The sequence below is a fragment of the Chrysochloris asiatica genome, unplaced genomic scaffold (genome assembly GCF_000296735.1).
Source record: "Chrysochloris asiatica unplaced genomic scaffold, ChrAsi1.0 scaffold00034, whole genome shotgun sequence".
NCBI lineage: Eukaryota > Metazoa > Chordata > Mammalia > Afrosoricida > Chrysochloridae > Chrysochloris > Chrysochloris asiatica.
In genome coordinates this window covers 14,999,773-15,020,032 of record NW_006408552.1, presented here as the reverse complement: position 1 = coordinate 15,020,032, position 20,260 = coordinate 14,999,773, and the positions used below count along the sequence as shown (strand labels likewise).

At 45.5% G+C, this 20,260-nt stretch overlaps 1 protein-coding gene across 1 annotated transcript in view; it reads right to left on the bottom strand.

The window, feature by feature from the left end:
- The window catches only part of TNRC18 (trinucleotide repeat containing 18), a 125,661-nt gene that overhangs the window by 76,419 nt on the left and 28,982 nt on the right, over positions 1-20,260 (bottom strand). The window lies entirely within an intron of this gene.

Genomic DNA, 20,260 nt, shown 5'->3' with positions numbered 1-20,260 from the left:
GGTGAACCCTGGGCAAGGGACTTCCCTCAACTGACCTCAGTCTGCTCATCAGCAAAATGGGGACAATAGCGCCGCCCTCAGAATTAGGCAAAGGAAGAGAAATCCAGTAATGACAATAAACAATAATAGCAACAGCCCGATCACCAAAGCCTGCCACACTGTGAATGGCATCACGCCCTCTCAGCTACCCTGAAGGAGGGGCTACAGTACACTGGGCAGAGAGTGACCAATCATCTCCACCTTCTGGGCACACCTTAGGAAGACCTTCTCTAAGTCCCTGGGAGCGGCAGTTTGCAGGTGGTATAGAAGTTCCGGGGCTTTATAGAAAGCGCACAGATGGTGTGTGCGATTCAGAGTTCAGAATGGCCCCTGCCCAGCCCACCAAGGCTCACAGATCCCAGCCAGCCCCCCAGAGTCGGTATATAGCTTACTGATCTCGTCCCAGGAGCACAGGGTCCCCAGATGTCCAATCCAGACCCTGGTGGTACATGTGGGGAAACTGAGGCTGGGCAGTCCCCCAAATGGAGAAGGCAGAAGGCAGAGCCCACTAGCCACATGCCGCCTATCGCCATTCTGTGTCTCCCTTCCGGCCCAGTCCCACCTGGCTCACCCGACTCCAGCGCCAAGCCCTCAGGACCCAGGGCCATGGTGGCCAGTCCCAGCACCCTTGTGGACAGGCTGGGGGCAGCAGGTCCTTGGGGCTTACCAGGCCCGGCTTCCTCCTTCGAGAGCGGGCTCCGGAAGCCAGCAGCCTGAGGTTTGCGCAAGGGCTTACATCAGCGCCAGCTCTTCCTGCCCTGGGCCCTGCGGAAGCCCAGTGGCCCCAACCTGCCCCTGCCTGGGCTTGTGAAAACCGCCCAGCAGCCCCAGGTCTGCCAGAGCCCGGATACCACCAACGGCTCCCACCTGCCACAGGGCACAATTGTCCCCAAACTCCACCCTGGCCAGGCTTGGGCAGACAGTTAGATCGCCCCCCAAGAGGGGCCATGGTTCTTATGCCTTAGTTTTCTCCTCTATCAAACAGGTACAACAGATGGACAAGATTGGCATTCATTGCATGGAGTCACCATCCCTTCTTCCCTGCCAAATCACCAACCAACCAGAAGAACCGTCTCACAGACAAACAGGGTAAACTTCCAACAACTCAGAGCCCTGGGGCATCTGCCTCCTTCAGCCTTCAATGCCCCTGCCCGCACCAGCCCCAGGCCTCCTTCCAGAACCCTCCCTCTCTCACTCCCACCACAGACAGACCCTCCAACCACCTGATCCAAACAGTTCAGTTCATCTCCAGCAACCTAGAAATAGATTCATCAGCTCCCTGATATAGTTAATGCCCATCTCCCTCACAAGGGGGAGTCTGCAGACAGGGACTTTGCCTAGCCTGTTCCCTAGTGCCCCCACCTGTCACACAGGAGAGCATGAATTAGGACTAACTGACCACACTCCACATTAGGACTAACTGACCACACTCCACTTTAGGACTAACTGACCACAGTATAGCAGTTTCTCCAGTTAAGCATACCATCTGCTATCAAATCGATGCCCACTTGTGGTGACCCCATGTGTGCAGAGTCTAGCTGCGCTCCATAGGGTTTTCAAGGTGGTGACCTATGGGAAACAGATAGCCAGCCCTTTCTTCTGAGGTGCATCTGAGTGGGTTCGAGCCACCCAACATTTCAGTTAGTAGCAGAGCACTTGGACTATTTACACCACCCAGGAACTTGGTCAGGTTAAACACAGAATCACCATATGGTCAGCAATATGCTGTTGTGTTTGTTAAGTCCCTTCAACTTTTTTCCTCCTCCAACCCTGTATAGGGTTTCTGAGGCGTGGCTGGTGGGCAATTATCCAAGAGATCTGAAATCAAGGACTCAAAACAAACACGTGTGCACCAAAGTTCACTTGCAGATGATTCACAACCCAAGTGTGCAGCTACACTGTGGTACATTAGTCATGAAGACATACATAGACATGAAGCTCAAACTCAGGCTACAATACGGATGAAGGCTACCTACATCAAGCTGACATAGATCAGACACAAAAATCATATGACCCCATTTATAACATGAGCTAGTCCTGGTGTGGCGCTGTGCATTAATGCGTCAGACTGTAGTTTGAACTGCAAAGTCGGCAGTTCAAGCTCACCAGCCACTCCTTGGAAACCCTACACAGGGTCGCTATGGGTCGGAACCGACTTGATGGCACTTAACAACAACAACAACATCCTGGTGTGGAGCTGTAGGATAAGAACTCAGCTGCAAGGTCAGTTTGAACCACAAGGTCGGTGGTTCAAACTCACCAGACACTCCTCAGAAACCCTATACGGGGTCACTGTGGGTAGGAACCCCGACTGGAAGGTACTTAACAATAACAAAAAATCTTGAACAGGCAAATTCATGCATACAAAGTGGATGAGTGGCTACCAGAGTCTGGGGGAAGTGAAAATGGGGAGTTATTGATTAAGAGGTATACAGTTTGTTTGGCGTGATTGGAAAGGTTTGGAAAGAATGGTGGTATTTGCCCAGCACGATGAAGATCATTAAGGTACTGAGCTGTGCACTTAGAAATGATTCAAGTGGCAAACTTTTTGTGCTGTATCTTACCATATCATTGTATTAAAGGGGGAGAGCGATTACCTATTAGGATTCGCAGAGCAGGTGATACAGCCCCTACCCTAGAAATACGTACCCTTAGGTTGTCAGTCAGATGGGGGGGAAGTGACAGTCCATCCTAATGCCCCCAGAGCCTCCATCTGTGCTGGTTTGCTGAGCCTCGACTGTGACACTTGGGGTCTAAGTGTACAGCCCCTGGCTCCTGACACCCAACCCCTCCCCCAACAGGGGTATAGGCCTAGGAGTCTATGGGGAAATGACTTCAGTCAAGCTTGGGAGTTCCCAGTCTCTCTACAGGCTTTGCTGGAAACCCAAGGACCAATCTGGGGAGGTGAGGAGGGGTATCACTCTCTCTCCCTTTTGCCCAGGCCTGGACTCCGAGCAGGATTCCCAAGTTTCACCTCCCCCAACCCTGATCCACAGCTCCCCCTGGTGGTCGGAGGCCCCCATACCAGCTACAAAACATGACAGGCATACCTCACTTTATTTTATTGCACTTTTTACAAATTGAAGGTTGGCAGCAACTCTGCACAGAGCAAGTCAATCGGCACCGCTTTTTCCAACAGCTTGTGCTCACTCTGTCTCTGTGTCCTATTTTGGTCATTCTCACATCTGTCCATTTGTCATATTGTGACAGCTTACATGTTTTTGTGATAGTGAAAGCTATGCCACCAGCATTTGAAACACCATCAGGATCACCCATGGTGGACAGGTTTCAGCAGAATATCCAGACTAAGTCAGACTAGGAAGGAGGAGGGGCGGACTACTTCTGAATGTCTGTTATTGTTGTTGTTAAGTGCCGTCCAGTCAGTTCCGACTCACAGCAACTCTGTCTAGGTTTTCCAAGGAGCAGCTGGTGAGCTTAAACCGCCGACCCTTAAGGTTCAAACAGACTTTGCAGTCCAGCGCATTAATCTACAGCTCTACATAGCCACTGAAAATCTTAGTCATGGCAATTTGTTGTCAGGTGCCATCGAGTCGGAACCGACTCATAGTGACCCCATGCACTTCAGAACCAACAATATATAGCCATAGAACACTATCAAATATAGAGCCAGAAGATGAGCCCCTCAGGTTGGAAGACACTTAAAATATGACTGGGAAAGAGCTGCCTCTATGACCATAAATGACATGAATGGAGAAAAGCTTTCAGGGTCTTCATTTTCTGATGGGGCAAACTGAAAAGAAACAGCTGCAACATCCATTAATAATCAAAACATGGACTGTACGAAGTATAAACCTAGGAACAATGAAAGTCAAAATGAAATGAAACACAAAAAGATCAATATCCCAGATGTTAGTGAGCTAAAATGGACTGGTATTGGCCATGCTTAACTGGACAATCATATGGTTTATTATACCAAGAGTGACAAATAGAAGAGGAATAGCATCATACTCATGGTCAAAAAGAGCAATTTCAAGATCTATGTTGAAGTCCAATGCTGTCTGTGATAGGATAATATCCATATACCTAACAAGGAAAACCAGTTAATACCACAATTATTCAAATTTACACAACAACCACTAAAGCTAGTAATGATGAAATTGAAGAATTCTACCAACTTCTTCAGTCCGAAATTGACCAACTATGCCATCAAGGTGCACTGATAATTACTGGTGATTGGAATGCAAAACTTGGAAACAGAGAGGAAGGATCAGTAATTGGAAAATATGGTCTTGGTGATATACAATATACTGGAGACCGCATTACAGAATTTTGCAAGACCAACGACTTACTCATTGCAAATCCCTTTTCTCAATAACATAAATGGCAACTATACACAGGGACCTCACCAGATGGAATACACAAGAATCAAATTGACTATATCTGTGGGAAGAACTATGGAAAAGCTCCATATCATCAGTTAAAACAAGACCAGGGCAGATGTGGAAAAGACCACCAATGCTCTTATGGAAATTCAGACTGATGTTAAAGAAAATTAAAACAAATCCCCAAGAGCCAAAATATGACCTTGAGTATTATTGTTGTTAAAGTGCTGTGGAGTCGGGTCCGACTGATAGGAGCCCTGTATAAGGTTTCTGAGGAACAGCTGATAAGCTTGAAACACTGACCTTAAGTTCAAACCAACCTTGCAGTCAGTGAATTAACCCACAGCACCACACCAGGACTCCACCATGACCTTGCGAATATCTCACCTGAACTTAGAGACCATCTCAAGAACAGATTTGATGCATTAGACACGAATGACCAAAGACCAGAAAAACTGTAGGATGACATCAAGAACATCAGACATAAAGAAAGCAAAAGGTCATTAAAATTATGGGAAAGACACAAAAGACCAAAATAGATGTCAGAAGTGACTCTGAAATTTGCTCTTAAACATAGAAACGCTAACGTGACTGGAAGAAATGATGAAACAAAAGAGCTAAACACAAATTTCAAAAGGCAGCTCAAAAGATAACGTTATTACAATGAAATGTGCAAAGACCTGGAGTTAGAAAAACCAAAAAGGAAGAACATGCTCAGCATTTCTCAAGCTGAAAGAATTGAAGGCAAAAAACCAAGCCTCAGAGATTGTAATATTGAAGGATTCTGTGAGCTCCTCGGAAACCCTCTACAGGGTCGCTATGGGTCAGAACCGACTCGATGGCTCTTAAGAACAACATGGGCAAAATACTGAATGACACTGGAAACACCAAAAGAAGATGAAGGGATACAGCCACTATACCAGAAAGAACGGGTCAGAATTCAATTATTTTATGAGGTAGCTATGATCAAGATCCAATGGTGCACTTCAAGGCATTGGCAAAAAATAACACTCCAGAAATTGATAGAATACAAACAGAAATCTTTCAATAAACTGATGCTGGAGGCACTTACTTATCTATGCCAAGAAATTTGGAAGACAGCTATCTGGCCAACCAACTGGAAAAGATCCATATTTGTACCCAGTCCAAAGAAAAGTAACCCAACAAAATGCGGACATCATCGAACTATATCATTAACATTATATGCAAGTCCAACTTTGCTGAAAAGAATTCAAAAACATTTGCAGCAGTACACTGACAGAAAGCTGCCAGAAATTCAGAAGATGTGGAACTAGAGATATCTCTTAGCTGAAAGCAGAGAATACCAGAAAGATGTTTACTTGTGCTTTATTAACTATGCAAAGGCTTTCCACTGTATGGTTCATAACAAATCATGTATAACATTGTAAGGAATGGGAATTCCAGAACACTTAATTGTGCTCATGAGGAACCTGTACATAGACCAGGAGGCAGTCATTAGAACTGAAAAAGGGAATACTGAATGTTTTGTGTCAGGTATTTATTCCATCTGTAGAATGAGGAAATGATCTGGAAAGCTAGATTATATGGATTGGAGAATGACTCATTAACAACCAGTGATATGCAGGTGATACAACCTTGCTTGCTGGAAGCAAGGAAGATTTAAAATACTGATGAAGATCAAAGATTACAGTTTTCTGTATGGATGGCACCTCAATGTAAAGACAACAAAAATCCTCACACCTGGACCAATAAATAACATCATGATAAATGGAGAAATGAATGAAGTTGTCAAAGACTTCATTTTGCTTGGATCCACAATCAATGCTCATGGGAAACAGCCATCAGGCAATATATTTTAAGTATTGTGGATTACTTCACATGACCCTTCAAGCCAGAGTTTCTGTAACTCCCATCGAACAACTTTTTTTGATGGATCTAGGTAAGAAAATAAAGGAGAGGATGCAGATAGGATTATGATTCAGTTGTGAGTGATTGTTAACAGGGCTAACTGTGAAAACTTGGAACGCTCACATGGGTATAAAATGAGCCATCTCAGAAGCAGGAGGCGGCTCTCACTACTATCAAGAAGAGTGAGTCTGGAGAGAAGTGCATCTTTTAGACCCCAAGAAACCTGTGCTTTTAAACTCCTCAACCCAGACACCGAGAGCTGTGACGCTGGAGGAGTGACAGAGGAGAGGTGTAGCAGAGCTAAGAACCAGAGCACAGACAGAGCAGGGGACTTCCCAGCCCATGGAGCAAGGAAAGCTGAGTGTCTTTGGGCAGGAGACTTGTTGGCTGAGTGGTGTGCTTCTAGGCCCTTTAGTGGGGAAGCTAGGTGAGCTGACCCACAGAGCCAGAGCTGAGTGCCTCAGGCTGAGGCTTTTGGTGGGGTGGGGTGGGGTGCCCTGCGGGCATTTATCAACATCCTAAAAGAGCTTTGTAACATTGCCAACATCCAGCCATTTAATGCCTTTATCTCCTCCCATCTTAGATTTCTAAATTGCCCACTCCCATCAGCCCAGGTGAGTCCTGGTGTGGTGCTGAAGGATAAGCACTGGACCTGGACAGCAAGCACAGAGCAGTTTGAACTGAGTTCAAACTCACCAGCCACTCCTCGGAAACCATAGTGTCGCTATGAGTCAGAAACGATTCCATGGCACTTAACAACAACATTGCCAGAGCTGGGCAGAGGCCCGACCAAGGGCCAGAGAGAAGCCTGCCTGTGGGCATGGCAGAGGAGAGGTTGTCCTGACTGTGCCCTGAGTGTTTCTGACGCTGATTTGTACCCCGTTAACTTCCCTCATAAACCCCTTAACTGTCTGAGTTCTGTGTGACCACTATCATGAATTCTCAAACCCAGATGAAGAGTCAAGAGGCCTGTGGGAGGAATGGGTGGTGTCATTATTTTTACAGCTGCTGTCAGAAAGAAGCTGGTTTTTTTGCAATGACTCCAGACTCCTAAAAGTATGGGGTTTTGTAAAAGAATGGGAGATAAGAAGTAAAACTGTTGGTGAGGTTACTTTGAAGGTTGTTAACTATAATGGTTGTTAGCTGTAATGGTTCAAAGGAATGTAAGAGATGTTATTGCTGAAGCTGAGAGGAGAAAAGCTGCTACTGGAGTCCCCTGGGATAAAAGCCCAACCATATATATTAGTTGGCTGAAAGGGGGGGGCAGGGCCTATTTAAGGCCCAAGGCCATATACTCATGTGTGATAAAAAATGGTTATTGGGGATCTTGATTACAGAGAGTTCGTAAGTGGCCTTCAGCCTATACTTGATTGGATTGGCTAAAAGGGGAGTTAGAATTTTCCTGGAAGAAACGTTTTTTGTTTTAAGTTTTTGTAGAGTAAAGGGCTTAAATAGAAACCTGAGTCCCACCCAAAACTGCTGAGAATAGATTTGCCTGAGAAGGGAAGGCATACAGTTGTGTGTGTGTGTGTGGAGGGGGGGGGGGGAGAGACTAGCTTTTTTGCATTTCCATCAAGTAGTCAGGAAAAGTCTGTGCCCATCAGAGAAAACCAGCTTCTAGGACTGAAAGTTAATGGGAGCCAGTAAGCAGACAGCCTGGTATGCTCACTTCACCACTTGGGTCCACTTGAGTGGAGAGTGCAGCAATGAAGAGACAGACTGAAAGAGAAGACGAAGGGCTGGCGGGTCTGAAAGTTTAGGGAATTGTGTGGCCTTCTGAGCCTACAGGCACCAATCAAGTCCACTGGGGCTATGAGAGTGTGACGGGCCAGCTGGTCTAGTGTGTGGATTCCCAACCTTGTAGCTGGTACCCATTTCATGTAGTGAGAATGGCTAGGGCTGAAGTGACCAGAATCCAATCTAATCAAGAGAGATGTTTGATACTGTGAGCTGGTACGATTTTGGTGGCTTTCTCTGCACTGGACTTTGCTTATAGATGCAGATGCTCAAAGTTCCAACTAGAATGAAGATTCTTCACATCAAAGAAACATGTTTGTCTCCAGAATACTGGGTTGATGTTGCCGTTGTTTGCTAATTGCCATCAAATCAGTTCTGACTCATGACGACCCTGTATAGGATGTCAAATGAGCTACTGGTGGGTTTGAACTGCCAGCCTTGTGAACTGCCAACTCCACACCAGGATGTCTCTGGATTGATAGGGATGGGAAATTTAGAAATTGGATATCTAAAATGGGAGGAGATGAAGGCATGAAGTGGCTGGCTTACAAGCTTTCATGAGTGTGCTCAGTTAAAATGACTGTGTAGGGAAAAGTTAATCCTTGAAATATGAAAGGGACAATGACTAGAAAAATCAGAGGTGGCCTGCGGGGCTGTGGATTACTTCATATGGCCGTTCTATTTATAGGCCTTGTAACTCACACCAAACAACTTTTTCCTGATGGGTCTCGGTAAGGAAAGGAGGGAGAGGATGCTGATAGGATTGTGATTCAGTTGTGAGTGATTGTTAACAGGGCTATTGGTGAAACCTTGGAACTCTAAAGTGGGTATAAAATGAGGCATCTCAGAAGCAAGAAGTGGGAGGAGGGAAACTCACTATACCATCAAAAAGAAAAGTCAGGAGTGCAACACATTCTTTGGACCCCGAGAGCCCTTCATGTTGAACCTCCTCAACCCAGATACACAGAGTTGTGATGTCAGAGAAGTGGCAGAGGAGCAACTGCAGCAGAACCAAGAGTCAGAGCACAAGACAGCGCGGTGGGCTTCCCAGTCCACAGAGCAAGTAAAGCTGAGTGACACTTTGGGCAAGAGGTCTGCATGCAGAATGGGGTGCCTCCAGTCAATTAAGTTGGGGAGCTACATTTGCTGACCCACCAACCCAGAGCCAAGTGCCTTCAGGCTGAGTATTATGGTGGAGTGGGTATGTTGTGGGCAGTTATCAAGCCCATCTTAAAGAGCTTTGTAACCTTAGCTGGGCAGAGAAAGGCCTGCCTGTGAGCAAGGTTGAGAAGAGGCTGTCTTGACTGGGACTGTATAACCTGTTAGCTTTCCTAATCAACTCCCTAACCGTGAGTACGGAAGCTGAGCTGTGCGTGGCCACGGCAATGAATTCTTGAACCCAGATGAGAAGCAGAGTGCTGTGGGAGGAATGGCTGGTATCACGTTTTTGGAATACTGCTTTAGCAAATCTGCTGCAGAAAAAAAAAGCCCTTTTTAAAGTGTTAAAGAACAAGGCTGTCAGTTTGAGGACTAAGGTGCACCTGACCCAAGCATGTGAAAGTTGTGCAATGAATAAGGAAGACTGTAGAAGAATCAATGTAGTTGAATTAGGGTATTGGAGAAGAATATTAAAAGTACCAAAGACTGCCGGAAGAACAAACAAATCTGTCTTGGATGAAGTTCAGCCAGAATGTTCCTTAGAAGTGAGGATGGTTGGTGAGACTTTGTCTCTCTTGCTTTGGACTTGTTGTCAGCAGGGACCAGTCCTTAGAAATGTGGAGGGTCAGAGAAAAAGAGGAAGACCCCCAAGGAGATCAACTGACACAGTGATAGCAACAATGGTGCAGGACTGAGCAGTTTTGTTCTGTTGTGCATAAATTTGCTGAGATTACCAAATCCAACCAAATCCACTGCCATGGGGTTGATTCCAAATCAGAGACCCTACTAGGGTTTCTAGAGACTGTAAATCTTGGAAAGACAGCCTCATCGTTCTCCTGAAGAAAGGTTGGTAGATTTTAATTGCCAACTTTGAGGATAGGAGTTCAATGCCTAATCGTAACTTTTTTATACATCAGGGAAAAAACGGGCTGTCGCTTGTTCGCAATCTCCTCTCTCGCTTGCTTGCAGTGGTCTGGAAGCAAACCCACAATGCCTCACTTGACAATACGCCCTGGTGGTGCAATGGTTAAGTGTTCGATTGCTAACCAAAAGGTAGGTGGTTCGAACCCATCCAGTCTCTCAATGAGAGAAAGGCCTGTCAGATCTGCTTCTGCAAAGATGACAACCTAGAAAATCCTATTTGTTGTTAAGTGTGGTTGAGTCTGTTCAACTCATACTGGCTCTTAGAGGATTTCCAAGGCTGTACATCTTTGCAGGTGCATACAGCCTCATCTTTCCCGTCGCAGAGTGGCTAGTGGGCTTGAACCACTGACCATGTCGTTCTCTGTTTGGTCTTACCGTACACCACCGAGCTCCCACAGAAATCCCAACAGAGCAGTTCTACACTGTCACGTGGGATCTATGAGTCAGAATTGCCACTTGGGCACCTAACAACAGCAATCTCACTTTGACACCTTAGAACAGGGGTGGGAACATCCAGCCTGCGGGCCATATAATCCAGGAAAATCATTTGGTCTGGCCTTGCCAAGGCAACGTCAGGCAGGCCTTGAAATTCAATAAATCTAAGAGCTTTTTTTTGTTTGCCAAAGATCATTCAAAAACGGCTGCAGCTGTACGTGACAGGAAGCTGCCAGGGGTGCAGACAGGATTCAGAAGAGGATGTGGAACGAGGGATATCATTGCTGACATCAGATGGATCTTGGCTGAAAGCAGAGAATACCAGAAAGATGTTTGCCTGTGCTTTATTGACTATGCAAAGGCTTTTCATTGTGTAGATCCTGAGAAGCTATGCACAACATTGCCAAGCATGAGTATTCCAGGACACTTAATTGTGGTTCATGAGGAACCTGTACATAGACCTAGAGGCAGTTGTTCAAATAGAACAAGGGAATTAGGAAAGGTGTGCACCACCAGGGTTGTATTCTTTCACCATACTTATTCAATCTGTATATTGATCTAGGAATTCAAGAAGCTGGATGATACAATGAACATGGCATCAGGATTGGAGGAAGACTCATTAACATGCTAATGACGGACATACTGATGATACAGCCTTGCATGCTGAAAGCGAAGCCAACTTAAAAAGGTTCCCCACCTCAGCCTTAGAAGCTAAGACCCAGGATGATACAAAGCTAGAACACTATGTAACTATCCTTTTGTTATCATTCTCGATAAAACCAAAACACCTCTACCTCCTAATCACCCAATGCAGGAGATACTCAAGAAGTCCCCTGACCCTTCTCATTAGCCTCCTCCTGGAGGAGACAAAGGGGGCAGAGCTGAGATGGAAATTCAGAACGACTCCAAGGCCCAGCTATCTGTCTCTGCCTTTCACGAGTCAAATGTGACCACAGAGACTATTCCCCGATACACCACCGCCTGTCACCTGAGCAAGCTGGACACAACCTGTGTGTCCATCAGATGGGGATGGGTCAAAATAAATGAGGCAGATAGAATCCAGACTTTCTGGAGTCTGAAGGCTGAATGAACATCTGCTTGGCACATGGTCCTCTTTTAAGATCTAGTGCTATGGAGGTTAATGCACTGGACTGCAAAGTCGCTTTGAACTGCAATATCGGCAGCTCAAGCTCACCAGCTCTCCTCGGAAACCCTACACAGGGTCGTTAGGGGTCGGAATTGACTCAATGGCACTTACCAACAACAACAACATGGGATCAAATTAACAACAGCAACTCAAAAGGTTAGATAAGAGCTTTGTGGGGCAGCGATTTTATGTTAATGAGACCAACTCAGAAAAGGAGGGTGAGAAGGACTGCACAACTGAAAATGTCATCCATGTCACTAAACTGTGCACGTAAACATTGTTAAGCTACATAATTCTCCTGTGTGGTATGTTCTGGGCCACAAAAACAAATTCATCTTTTAACTATAAATAAATAATAACAGCACCATTCCAAGTGAGGAGGGAAACAGGGGGGGTGGTAAGGGTCATAGCATCTGCAATGTACAATTTGGCAGCTCTCAGAATGTGGCTGAAGAATAGAATTTTTTGGGTTTTTCCACTTAAACTGTTGTTAAATGCCATCGAGTAGGTTCTGATTCACAGCAACCCTGTCTAGGGTTTCAGCCTAGGTTTAATTTAGGAATCCCAGAGAGATGCAGCGAACTCCCTGTTGTTGTTAAGTGCCATCGAGTCAGTTCCAACTCAGAGACCCTGTATAGCATTTCTGAGGAGCAGCTAGTGGGTTTGAACCACCAACTTGTGATTCAAGTCAATCATGTGGTCAAGTGCTTTATCCTACAGCACCACACCAGGACTATATATTGTTGTTGAGAAGTCTCTAGGGGGTGCTATCGGTCCAGCATTCGACATCTAGACAAAAAGTGGATGGTTCAAACGCACCCAGAGGCACCTCAGAAGAAAGGCCTGGTGAACTACTTCTGAAAAGTCAGATCCTTGAGGAGCTTATGGAGCAGTTCTTACTCTGCACACTGGGGTCACCATGAGTCCAAATCCACAACTGGCAACTGGTATTGGTGAAGATGGTACAAATGGTTACTATACTGGGCTGCCCACTGAAGGCCTGGTGAGCAATATCTGAAAAAACAGCCAATGCAAGCCCTACAGAGCACAGTTCTACCCCGACACAAGTGGGGTCACCATGAGTTAGAACAGACTCCACAGGAAATGGTTTCGGGAGCATTGGTGGCTCTGTAGGATAAGCACTGGACTGCGAACCACAAGGCTTCGCGTCACAGGAGAAAAATGATGCTTTTTGCTCCCGTAAAGATTTTTTTGTTGTTTATGCCGTTGAGTCAGTTCCAACCCTGTTATCTACAGGAGCTGAAAGCCTCATCTTTCTCCTGAAGAGTTGGTTGGTAAAATCAAACTGCTTTTCGGTTAACAGCCCAACACAGAACCCACCAATGTCACTGTTGTTGTTGTTGTTATGTGCCGGTTCCGACTCACAGTGACCCTGAACAGGGTTTCCGAGGTTGTAAATCTTTACGGAAGCAGAAAGCCTCATCTTTCTCCCACGGGAACAGCTGGTAGTTTTGAACTGCTGACCTTAAGGTTCGCAGCCCGATTCGTAACCACTATACTACCAGAGCTCCTTATACTTATGGATGTAGTAGCTCAAAATACCAAGTGAGAGGGAAGAAGTCTTCATCCTACACCCTCTGTGTAGGACGTCACTAGGGTTCCATAAACATTCACAGCTTCAGAAACCCTATGAGTCAAATTGACGGAAGAAGATATCTATCAATAGGCTGAAGCTTCCTCGATGCTGGCATTGGGATGGGGATGACAGGGGCACAGATGGGACCCGGGAGAGGGGAAGGACTGGTTCCCATGCCCACTGCCCTAGACTGTGGTCAATTTTCTTAATTTTCCCAGGCTTCAAGATGGGGTAACATCTACCTCATGGGGCTGATGGAGAGATATTAGGTGAATGCTTACAACACCGTCTGGTATGATGAGTAACAGTGGTGTAAACATCAGCTGTTATTACAGGAAGTCCCTGGGCAGTGCAACAATTAAGCACGCTACTAGCAGAAGGTTGGCAGTTCAAACTCACCCACAGGCACCTCAGAAGAAAGGCCTGGCCATCTGCTTCTAAAAGGTCACAGCCTTGAAAATCCTTGGGAGCAGCGCTACTCTGTCAACGTGTATCGGAATCAACTCAATGGTGCCTAACGACATGTTGCCGCAACAGGCAGTTCAGTCCTTCCTCTTTAATGGGTACAGCCGCCGTGGCTGCCTCAAGAAGCTATGAGGTAGATATTTGGTGTACCTGCTGGCAAGAGTCAGGAGGGGGACTTGATGAATTATGGTGGGTAGGTAAAAAGGAGTCCTGTTGGCACAGTGGGCAAGCATTTTGCTGCAAACATAAAGGGCTGGCTCTGCCTACCGAGTGCATTCGCTATTAACACCACCCATCCCCAAACCACTGCCCCATGCAGTGAAGTCAGATTCATGGTGGTCTTAGAGGAGAATAGGAATGGCCCACAGGGTTTCCAGAGCTGGAAGCAGACTGCCACAGCTTTCTCCCACAGAGTGGCTGGTGGGTTTGAACCGCTGACCTTTCAGTTAGCAACCTCAACCTCTTTAACCACTTTGCCAAACAGAGACATGAACTAGCATCCCAAGACTGTTTCTCCCTCTTTCACACCTCTTTTGACAGCTCCAATTTGATAAAGGCAGCCTTCCCTAATGACCCCAGGTGAAACTGCAACCCACCCTGCCCACCACACCCTTCCCAGACTGACTTTCCCACATAGCACTTCCCTGAGCTAATCTACTCAGTAGGTTAGTTCCTTTTATTATCTGTCTCCACCCCTAGGAACAGGGTTGGCTGGCTTTTTCTTGAATGGGTCAAATGATAATATTGTTGTTAAGTCAGTTCTGACCCATAGCAACCCTGTATATGGTTTCCAAGAAGCTTCTGGTGAGCTTGAACCTCTGACCTTGTAGTTCAAATGACTTTGCAATCTGGCGCATTAACCCACAGCACCACACCAGGAATCCAAATGATAACATATTTGAGGTCAATTTTTCAAACAGTCGGGGATACTTCATAGGAGGCTGCTGGATATCAATAAAACGCTCTTTACAGAACAAGGAGTTGGTCTGATGGTATGCAGTAAATGTGGACTAAGGAGCCCTGGTAGTGTAGTGCTTACTAATCGGGCTGCAAATCTCAGGGTCAGCAGTTCAAAACGACCAGCTGTTTCACGGGAGAAAGATGAGACTTTCTGCTCCCATAAAGATGTGCAGCCTCACAAATCCTGTGCAGAGTCACTATGAGTCGGAACCAACTCCACGGCACTTAACAACAACAAGATGGAGCAAGGTCATGATCAGTTAGGGCTAAGGTAGGAGGGCCGAGATCTTTTCTGGGGTCTTGGAGTCCTGAGGATAAGCACTAGACTCCAAGGTCGGTTCGAACCTCAAGTTCGGCGGTTCAAACTCACCAGCTACTCCTGGGAAACTTTATATATGAATCGAAACCAACTTGCTAGCACGTAACAATACAACAACTACATCAAGACAAAAGTCCTATTGTGGCACTGTAGGATAAGCACTGAACCACAATGTTAGTTTGAACTGCAAGGTCGGTGGTTCAAACTCACTAGCCACTCCTCGTAAACCCTATACAGGGTCACTGTGAGTCAGAATCGACTGCACATCAACTAGCAACTTCGATTAGTGTGGTTCTTGCCAAGGACTTGCCTCATTCTGCCTCTCACCCTTCACCACTCAGCCTTGAAAAGGGGAAAATCACATTTACAGGATTTCCCCACCAGACCACTACCAAAGACCCCATCAGAGCCAAACCTGGAACAAGGATGTTTTTTAATTATATTTTACAAATTGCTACTGAGGTCTATCATCAAGACTGTTCAGGGTTATCACCCAGAGCTCGGACATGGGACTTGAGCATTTCTGTGACAGCAGGTGAGTACCCGCTGATAAAAATGACCTTCAAACTCCCACTGAGATGTCTGTAATGTCTGAGAATGAGCTACTGCCCACTTTCTTATACAGCAAAACTAGCGAAAGCCAGAGCCAACATAAGGTAGAAACCTGTCAGTAGAAATCAAGTCTTTTCCATGACTGTTGCTAAGTGCTAAGTCAAGTCAGTTCCGACTCAACAACCCTGTATAGGGTTTCCAAGGAGTGGCTGGTGGGTTTGACCACTTAACTTTGTGGTTAACAGTCCAATGCTTACCCTACAGCACCACACCAGGCTTCTTCTCCATTACTTCCTGCTGCTGTGTGCCATCGAGTTGATTTCAACTCATAGCAAGCCTGCATCGGGTTTCCAAAGCTGTAAATCTTTATGGGAACAGAAAGCCTCATTTTGCTCCCAAGGAGCAGCTGGTGGATTTAAACAGCTGACTTTGCGATTAGCAGCCCAACACGTAACCTACTATGTTACCAAGGCTCCTTTTCCATTATTTTGTTGTTGTTAAGTGACGTTGAGTCTATTCCAACTCATAGTGATCCTATATAGGGTTTCCGAGGTGCAGCTGGTAAGTTTGAACCACTGACCTTGTGGTTCAAACTGATTTTATGGTCAAGTGCTTATCCTATAATGCCACATCAGGACTCCTTTCCATTACTTGAGACCTAAAACAAACAAAGAAAACGAAGGAAGGCTGGTGGCGATGTAGGATAAACACTGGGCTGTTAACCACAAGGTCAACAGTTCAAGCCCACCAGTTGCTCCATGGCCAGTTAAGCTTTCTGCTCCCATATTTACAGCCTCAGAAACCCTATACAGAGTCGCTATGAATCAGAACCGACTCGATGGCACCTACCAACAGAAGCAAAACCCCTAATGGTACAGTAGGTTAAGACCAGACTGATGATCAAAGAGTCAATGGTTCAACTCCACCAGCCACTCTGTGATAAAAAAGTCGGCTTCCGTAAAGATTTACAATCTCAGAAATCCTATAAGGCAGCAGTTCTATTCTGTATATAGGTTGGTTAGGAGTCACAGTTGACTTGACAGCAGTTGGCTTGGTTTTTGGAGAAAGCACTAGAAAAGTGATGAGCTTCACCTTGTAAAGGTAGAAAAGTTGGGAGACCTGGAAAAACAAGGCTGTCCCTTGAGTTCTATCTAACTCTTACAGCTCGCATTGTAATTCAGTAAGAATCAGAAGCAACTTACAAAGACCCAGGCACGGCATTCACCGCACAAAGAAATATTAAAGTAATGAGATGCATTTTCACCTATCAGATCAGCGAATCTGGGGACTTGCTGTGGAGGGTAAAAACAAAACTAGCTTACACCCAGCTTTTGGAAAGTAACTGGGCTATGCATATCAAGCATGGAAGAAAGGTATAAGTAAAAATGTCCAGACCCATATCTGGGGTCCCTTCCATGAATATAATCAGAAGTGCAAGCAAAGACATACTTACAGAGGTGTTCACTGTAGTCAAATTAACCCACAGATTCAGTGTAATGCCAATCAAAATCTCGGCAGGGGTGTGTGTGTGTGTGTGTGTGTGTGTGTGTGGAAACTGAAAAACTGTTTCTAAATGTTCTATGAAAATGCAAAGAACCAAGTATAACCACCAAGGCAACCTTAAAGATAAAGAACAAACTGGGAAGAATTACATCATCAACTATCCAAACGTAGATGCCAAAGATAATGCAGATTGTATGGTACCAGCAGCAGGAGAGACAGGCAGACCTACAGAACAAGACAGAGTCCAAAAACCGATCCACACAGACATGGCATGGGCACAGGATGATCTTATCAATAAACGCTGCTAGGCATTTTGAACATTTACGGGGAGCAATACCTGAATCTTGGTCCTCAGCTCATACCATACATAAAAAAAAAAAGTCAACTCCTGGTAGATCAGATTCACATGTGAATGGTAAAACAAGAATGCTTCTAGAGGGAGAAGAGCAGAGAGCGGGACCCTACCCAGAGAAGCAGTGATACCTGAGATGGAGGCAGAGATGATGACGGAGAGATGGAGCAGCTGGGGACTTTAGACCCAGAGAGGGAGAGGGGCTGTGTGCTGACGACCAGGGGGCAGGCTTGCAGGGTTATATCTGATGATGCATGGTTAGTTGATGATGCATGGAGGGGATTGTAACCATAGCAATGAAACGATATACGGTAGAATGAATGTAAAACTAATGTTCTCCCATTTAAACTATCACATAATTCACAATAAAACATTAAAAAAAAAAAAAAAAGCTTCTAGAAAATAAATAGGAAAATATCTTCATGACTTGAGAATAAGCAGAGATTTCGTAAAGAACACACAAAGAACAAATTACAATGACAACAGTTGACATGTTGGTTCTGACTCACGTTGCCCCCATGTGTGTGAGAGTAAATCCACAGGGTTTTCAATGGCTGGGTCTTCAAAAGTAGATCACCAGACTTTTTGATGGACATGAACCTACAACCTTTTGGTTAGTGGCCAAGCATATTAACTGTTTGCATCACCCAGGGACTCCAAAGGTCGAGTGGATTATGTTGGATTATGTGATAACTAGGTACTTTAGTGATCAAAAATCACTATTAGAAGAAAAGAAAAGGCAAGCCACAGAAGGGAAGAACATGTCTGCACTATATCTCACCACTGAAGAGAGAGAATCCATGACATATAAAGAGATGCAATCAATAGGAAAAAGACAAGAATTTCACAAGGATGTCCAAAGAGCCAGGGATTCTATGAAAAGTCACTCATCACTTAAATCATGGGATCAGTGTGAATTTAAACTCCTATACACTGAACAGAATGGTTGGTGGTGGTGGTATGCCATGGAGTCTTTTCTAACTCATAGTGACCCTATATCGGGTTTCCGAGGCTATAAATCTTTATGGAAGCAGAAAGCCTCATCTTTCTCCCGTTAGAACACCTGATGGATTCAAACCACTGGCCTTGTGGTTAGCAGCCCAAGGCATAACCCACTACTACTACTGCTACTAGAGATCCTTACCAGAATGGTTAGAATGTCAAAAAAGTCAGGGGGGAAAATGAACACACTGCTGATAGGAGTGTAAATCATTACAAACACTTGTGAGAAGAGTCTGGCAAAACCTACTAACAATCCTGCCCTATTGTAATATAAATGCACATCAAAAGTAGAGTTCCAAAATCTTCCCTACCACTGCTGCTGTTACTGTTATGTGCCATGGATCCAATGCGACGTTGTACGGGGTTTCAGAGGAGCAACTGGTAAGCTTGAACTGCACTGACCTTGCGGTTCAAACCAACTTTGCAGTCCAGCACATTAACCCACAGTGCCAGGACGCCACTAACGTAGCCCAAAAGTGAGATACCACCCACATGTCCATCAAGAGCAGAGCTGATCATTCTACAGTGATACTGGGCAACAGCATGGATAAATTTCACTACTGCAATGTCAGATGAAAGCAGCAGACAGGATTCCAGTTACATGAAGTTCAAAATCACTCATTCATCTCTGGTAGTCAGGTTACCCCTGGGGCAGGGAGAGCAGGTTGTGGCTGAGGCTTGGGGTGGGAACTAGGGAGTATGTTGTTCTTTACCTGGTTAATGGTTACACCTGTGTTCAGCTGGTGAAAAACTTCATCCAGCTGTATGTTGTTGTTGTTAAGTGCCATTGAGTCGATTCTGACCCATAGCGACCCTGTATAGGGTTTCCAAGGAGCAGCTGGTGAGCTTGAACCGCAAACATCGCAGTTCATACGGCTTTGCAGTCTGGCGCATTAACCCACAGTGCACACCAGGACTCCATCCAACTGTATGGCACTGTAGAATAATAAGCACTCTGGTAGCATAGTAGTTACGAATCGGGCTGCTAACCTCAAGGTCAGCAGTTCAAAACTACCAGCTGTTCCGCGGGAGAAAGATAAGTCTTTCTGCTCCCGTAAAGATTTGCAGCCTCGGAAACTCTGTACAGGGTGGTCACTATGAGTCGGAAGTGACTTCACAGTAAGTACTTAACAACAACTAACCACAAGGTTGTCAGTTCAAACCCACCAGCCACTTCATAGAAGAAAGATGAAGCTGGCTGTTCCCATAAAGATTTACAGCCTCGGAAGCCCTATGCAGGGTCCCTACGAATCAGACCCAACTCCCTGCACTGAGTTTGGGTTTTGATTTGAGTATACAATGAAACCTGTGAGAGCCAGAACTTGACGGAATTGCCTTGTTCTTCACCATCTTGCAAGTTTTCCGCACAGGCTTTAACACATTTCTGTCACCCGTTTTGATGTTAAAGATTTGAGTTGTATCAATGATCTGTGCTCACTTCTTGGTGTATCTTTGCTGTTGTTAGCTGCTGATGACAAGCAGACCCCCAATACCAGCGACCCCATGCACAATGGAACACATGCTTCCCATTCCAGCATCATGGAGACAGCAAGCTTCCACTGACACAAGTGGTAGCTGTGCAGGAAGAGCAGTGGCTGCTAATCGGACCCAAGTCTCCCGTGGGAACGAGAATTTACCCATGATCCACTACTGTATCTTGAACAGCAATACAAGGTTTCCTTTAAAAATAAAGGGCTGATACTTGTGATACAATAGTGAAGAATTGTTATCAGGACTGATTGTGAGGGTTGGAAATGTAAAGGTAGACGTTTTATAGCAAGGAAGGGAGGGATTAACTCCCCAGTCTAGGCGTGGAGGTCTCTAGGACCATCAGAGC